We start from the raw sequence: 7,241 nt of genomic DNA, 5'->3' as shown, positions 1-7,241 counted from the left end.
AAATGGCGCGTTCGTCGTAGAACGGTGGTAATTTCAAAGTCGGATCAGAAAGGTTACGAGTTATAAAATATTTTAACTGAGAAAAAAATAACATCTTAATAATAATGTTAATAGTAATGATAATAATTATATCCTTTACTGACAATCACAGTCGAAATGTGAAACAGTTTATTTTAATTATGAATGAATATTATAATGTTTTGTTGAGCGAAATTTCGTTAGTTTTCTTTTTTTTCTGCTAAGTTTTTCAGTTTCCCGGGTTTCAATTTTTGCCCATATAGTCTATACATTCAGCCATTGCGGTGTATTTGTGAATAGAGCAAAGACTGCTTGAAAAAGTTGACAAGTTAAAATTTGGTTGCCGTATATCGGCGTGGATAGCTTTGATTGTAGTTTCATAAACACTATTATTTTTTTCGCCATTTTGTACATTCTGTAAAACACTGTTCCATTGCTAAATAAAATCATAAAGTGTTTACCTTGCGTAGATCTGGGTGCTCTGTTTTATAATACGCACAGCCCACGATCCCACAGCTTTTGCACATTATGCTTGTTCAACTGTGCACTAAAACAAACCCTTTCACAAGTGTAATTAATTATGGTTCAGCGAAACAAGCAAACACGCATCCGATAAGTGTCATTGCCGCGATCCCGCCTTTAGAGCTCTGCCCTTGTTTACCTTTCTGGTAACTTCGATGAACGTCGTTCCTTTGTTTTAAAACAACAGAGCGATGAAGGGTTCTTCGCAACATCCGGTTTCACATAAACAAGGTGTGCTATCGTTCGATGTGTTGTTTTCCAGTCCCGCAACATTACTCAGGACACTCGAGTTCCAGAAAATCACATTAACTTCCTCATAGGTTTGTATTGAAGAATGCGTGACTGTTGCTATTTTTTACTTTTCTCCGGAGCCGCGTTTTTAGTAGATCGAGTAGGCTTTAGAAGAGACGAATCCGATTCGGTTTGACTTTCCTCTTGTTAAGGGAGGCGAGATATAGTTAGGCGAGGGAAGAATCGCTTCATTTCATGATTCTTTTTGGCAAGTAAAAACTTGTTCAAAATTTTTTAGCCTTTTGGTATTTTCATATTCCTTATACCTTTGACATTGTATATAGGTATGAAAAAAAAATGTCATCTTTCAAAATGGCGGAGGTATGGCACGGACTGCAACTTGCAGCGATAAGGCTACGGACGTGTGGCGTTGGCTAGATTAATCTGAAAGTAAATAAACACAGATTTTCCTTTCAATAACACTCAAATGCAGAACATGAACTTATAAAACCTCCGAAATGTTACGGTTTGAAACAAAAGCGCTGAATTTTCTGACAAAAAATGGCCTTATTTTCGCTAAATATATCTCCCCCCGTAAATACGATCTCAGGGTGGGTGAAGGTTCGGTGCCGTAGAAATAGAATCTGCAGAATTTTCTTGAATTGCTTGCGAAAACACGGTTCGGGCTTATGCCTATCTGCTCAGAGTTTTCTTCGGCACCATTTCCAACAATTCGATTTTCAGTGGTGTTCAGTAAGGACTGTATTTTCTCAATAAGGAGGGTCTGACCCTCTAGGAACAATTTATCCGGAACCGGTCAGACCCTCTGGAACGTTAACTAACTCCTGCGTCGGCTAAAATTTTCTGGATGTCTTTTTTCTTTTTTTTTTTTTTTTTCATCGGCATATTTATTCACAATCAATTACATTTACAGTATAGTAGTTACGTGCTGTGGGCGTAACAAAGTAAAGTACTCAGGAAGTACAAAGTACATTCAATATACTTCGCTGTAGGATAAGATAACCTCTGCGGAAGCCTGATTTAAAGAAAGACAGTAAGGGAAAATATTATGTAAAAAACAAAAAAAAAATTACAAAATAAGAATTTTGATCCATCTCGAAAGATTACTCGTGTATATTGTTATGGGTATATTGATAAATAATTTTTTTTAGAAAAGTTTGTTCACTTTTAATCTCTATTGGTAAATGATTGAAATTCCAAATTGCCTGATATCGATGAAATTTCTTTCCTATTTTCAGTTCCACTTGTAACGTCGAGCCTTTATACCTTGTGATTGATCTGCTACTTTTAAGTCTTTCATTTTCCAGTTATATTCCAGACATTGCGAAACATAAGTTTCCCTTATTCCTACTGATATTTCATTCGCATGTTCATTATTTTTGAATTCTTCAATATTCTTAAGTAGACGCTTTTGTAAATTACACAACTCTGTTATATTACTTTTATAGACAAGAAACCATCCAATAAACCCACAAGTGGCGATGCTATTGAATAAAGCATAATAGATACACAAGATACTCCTTTGGTTTACAATCTGTTAGCAGGATTTTATTCAGTTCATCGCTCTCTGTGACGTTGTATAAGATCACATTACTTGATCGGTCTACCGTATCCACGTGATTCAGTTTCTCTTCCATATGCGCCATCCTCTTCTCATTACTTTCCTGTCTTGCCATTTTTGCTGTTTGGCCATTTTTCAGAAGAGACATTTCAATTTTGAGGAAATTAACATCTATTTGTACGTCCTTCACTCATTCAATAATTTCATGTATGCATCGCGATCTTCAGTATGTACACACCTGGGTATCGGATATCGCATACGCGGAAGTTTTAAGTCACAGTCACAGTCACAGTAAGCTCTAAAATACACCGGTGCTCGATTGCGGTTGTTACGCACCTCCTTTTCACATAATAAAATAAAATAATTGTTTTTGTAAAATTTAAATCGCTGAACTGATTTTAGAGCCAACTGTTTTGTTATCTTATACTTTAATTTATAAGTATGATTCTTTAGCCGCTCTTGCTTCAATTGTAGTTTCAAACGTTTTATTTCATTCGCTTGTCGAATTGTGCCATTTTCAAAACTATGGAATCTTGTGGCTTGTGTGTCAGAATTATTCATCGGTCCATCGGTTATGCTTGTTTCCATTTGCACTGATTGGTCCCCTTCATCTTGGGAACTTGCTATTCCATCATCGTTGTCATATCTCGTATCATTTAACTTTTCCGGAACTAAATTCTCAGCAGGCTTATCAACGATCGCATTTTCTTCTGGACCTATCGATGATGAATAATTAAATTAATTTTTTATAAAAGATAATCTGCTTCATGTGAAATAATTTGAAATAAGACTTACTGTTTACTTCCTGATTTCTTAATGCTGTTGAGCCACCTTTGACGTCGACACACATCGTTGTAATAGCATTCGGTTGTAATTTCCAATGTTTCATTTCATTCGTTTGTCGAATTGTGCCATTTTCAGAAGTATGGAATGTTGTATCTTGCATATCAGAATTATTCATCGGTCCATCGGTTGTGCATGTTTTCATTTGCTTGTTCCCTTCATCTTGCAAATTTGCTATACCATCATCGTTGTCATATCTCATATCATTTAACTTTGCCGGAATCAAATTTTCAACAAGCTTATCAACGATTGCATTTTCTCCTGGACCTATTAATAATGAATAAGTAAATTAATTTTTCATAAAAGATAATCTTGTCCATGTAGAATAATTTGAAATTGGACTTACTATTTACTTCCTGTTTATTTGACGATAAGCTATCGTTACTGCCAGCAGAAATCGTTGGAATAGCATTCGGAGTCAAGTTTCGGCAATTTACTTGCCACTGGCTTTCAAATTGACTATCGTCAAAATGATACTATAAAAATAACGTAAGCAATATAGCTATTATAATATAACACTTGTTGATATCATTCATACATATTTGTTGTTACGACTCTAAAGTTAGCAGACATCTGACAAAATTCTTCTTTTCACGAACAAGTTAGATGTTAATGAAAAATGAGTGCGTTGAGTGACCGCGACAGAAGCGAATCTTCCGAGTCGTTTGTGTATTTGTTTTTTTTTTTTTTTTTCCTACCCTTCACTAATTCATCTCAATAATCGTTAGTATAATTGTTGTATACCATTTTGGCAATAGCACTTGTTGTATCATCCATTGGTCCGCTGGCGCCCCAATGTCCATAAGAAGCGTGTATGAGAGTGAGACAGCAATCCCTTCCTTTCAACTATCGTCCTTTCGACACGACACGTTTGCGCGTGAATCCTCCAAATTGTCCTTCCCCCACACCCTCGGGCTCGTTACCCCGTCGCAAATCGCGCACCCTCACGAGTGACGTGCGTAAGAAATCAATACATGGTGCTTTCTCCTCCCCAAATAGTGCCTGTTTTCCTACATAGGGACTCTCGCTTATTCGATTTACACAAAAACGCACCTATATGTATACATATATAATAATATATACGAGGTGTGTTCAAAAAGTAAGGTGACTTTATATTTTTATGAAAAACTATTTATTTATTCATCAATATTTATGTTGTCCCCTTCAAAGTAATCCCCCTCAGATATAATACACTTGTGCCAACGCTTTTTCCAATCCTCAAAGCACTTCTGATAAGCACTTTCTGGTATAGCTTTGAGCTCTTCCAGCGATGCAGTCTTTATCTCCTCAATCGTTGCAAATCTCCGTCCTTTCATAGGTCTCTTCAGTTTTGGGAACAGGAAAAAGTCGCATGGGGCCAAATCCGGTGAATATGGTGGCTGAGGCATGATTGTGGTGTTGTTTTTGGTCAAAAAACCTCTCACAAGCAACGATGAGTGAGCAGGTGCATTATCGTGATGCAAAAGCCACGAATTGTTTTTCCACAATTCCGGACGTTTCCTTCGTATTGCTTCTCGCAAACGGCGCATAACTTCAAGGTAATACTCTTTATTGACCGTACGACCTTTTGGTAAGAACTCCTGATACACTACGCCACGGTAATCGAAGAAAACAGTGAGCAAAACCTTGACATTTGATCGAACTTGGCGTGCTTTTTTCGGTCTTGGCTCTCCTGGGCTCTTCCACTGGGACGATTGGACTTTGGTTTCGATGTCATAACCATACGAGTATACCCATGATTCGTCACCAGTTATGACCCTTTTGAGTAAATCAGGATCATCATTGACGTCATTCAACAGCTCCTGAGCGATGCTCATGCGACGATTCTTCTGGTCAAAATTAAGCAGTTTCGGAACAAACTTCGCTGACACACGTCTCATACCCAAAACATCCGAAAAAATTTCATGGCACGAGCCAACCGATATGCCAACATCCTCAGCAACTTCTCTGATAGTGATTCGACGATTTTCCAAAACAATTTTCTTCACTGCTTCAACGTTTTCATCTGTTGTTGACGTGCTGGGGCGTCCAGAGCGAGGTTCGTCATTGGCATCTTCTCGGCCATCTTGGAAGAGCTTGTACCACTTATAAACGTTTTTTTTACTAAGAGTAGACTCACCGTATGCCACTGTCAACATTTCAAGTGTTTTGGAGCACTTAATTCCATTTTTTACACAAAATTTGATGCAAATTCTTTGATCCATTTTTCTTGATAGCAAAAAATCGCCGAGCACACCAAAATACATCTCACCTTTGTATCTGTCAAAAACAAACTAAACATGCTATACACTTGAAACTGTGTACAGATGTTCGGGACAAGTGTACCAACATAACATAAAAAAAAATCGAAGATCGAACGGACATAGCCCGCGAAATTAGAAAAGTCACCTTACTTTTTGAACACACCTCGTATATATATAAAGGCAACTATAGAAGTTTCGTTTAAAAATTTATCTAAAATTATGGATATGAAGATTTCTAAAAATTTTTAATACATGCATGTTCCAATATTTTTTTCTATCGATACTTAATTTATTTAATTTAAAATACAACAATTGTTAGATGTCCGCTAACGTCACTGTCACTCTGTCGTTGACCACTCTAGCACGGTTAAATTATTATTGCTATGATTATTCAGATACTACATCATATTAAATGTTATATTCTTATATCTTATTCTATAAATGGTATTCACGTAATTGTGAATTTTAAAAAACATTTATACATCAAATTAATTATTTATTTACCTCGCATAACTTCGAGCTGCTCTTTGAATCTTTGCTACACTTTTCAGCGCACACTTTTTCTGTATCTTCCATAGTCCGTTCTCTTCAGAAGGAAACAAACGTCTGAAGACCGGAAGACCTTTCTCGGATGGATTATTACCCAGATGTAGAGATGCGCAGTATCGGATTGCGCTGGTACTCCTCCCTTAACAGCGCTACCAGGCAGCTGCAATGTACGTCAAACTACGGGCTTGCATAGGAATTCGGTCTCCTGAGGATCGATTCTGTAATTTCACTTTCAACATTTTCAACCCTTTGAGCACTCTGAAATTAGATTATCGATCCACTGAGTTCCATCTTCTTGACGAGAGAATAATAAAAAAAAGTCAAGAAGACCAGAGACCACGAAACCGAACTCTTATCCAACACTGTGGGTTTGAAACATGTTTAAATGACGAAAAAGTACACCTCATTTTTTTTACAGATCTATATTTTTTGAAGGTTCATGTCGTGATTATATGATTCATATTACCCGAATTTTGTAAACAAAGACAGCAAGATCTAGGGTTTAGCGAACGGGCTACGGAATTTGTAGATGCTGATTTCACAAAATGTGGAGGAATTATAAGGTTCCTAAAGAGCATTCAGATTATGCAAACAGATTGCTTCGTGCAACAGAGGAATGTAATTCTATACATATGTAATCACTATAAGCTTTCCTACCTTTGTTCAAGTTCTTCGTTTTTTCAATGTTTCATATTTTCTTACTAAATATGAAGTATTTAAATAGCTTTTCTTTATGTACACATCACTCTGAGAATAACAATTCAATTTTTGTATAGAAAAATTCATACCTTTTGGAATATGATGGTTAACAAGGAAATGAATACATGCATAGACGTAATTACTACTATACTAGATATGCACTTACACGTATTTGGTTCTTATCCTTGAAAAATAAACATAATCATCCCAAACCTGCAAATTGGCACAAAAAATCCCACAAAGATTGATAAAAACTACATATACGATGCCGGTAACGATTTTTGAACATTTTCGAACATTTTTTACTTGATAATTCGAACTTAAAACTGGGTTTTCTCAAAGACGGATCAGGGAAATAGGCTGAAATGCGAGATTTCGATGTGTCGTGATTGAAAAAACATAAATATGTAAAAAAAATGTGCTCTTTTTTGTCGATTAAACGTGCTTCAGACCCATCGTGTTGTATAAGAGTTCGGTATCCTGTTCGCTCGCCAAAAAGACTGGAGACCAGCGTATGGATACTGTAATTTCATTTTCCACATTTCCCAAACTCC

The sequence above is a fragment of the Neodiprion pinetum genome, chromosome 5 (genome assembly GCF_021155775.2).
Source record: "Neodiprion pinetum isolate iyNeoPine1 chromosome 5, iyNeoPine1.2, whole genome shotgun sequence".
NCBI lineage: Eukaryota > Metazoa > Arthropoda > Insecta > Hymenoptera > Diprionidae > Neodiprion > Neodiprion pinetum.
This window is presented reverse-complemented; position numbering follows the sequence as displayed.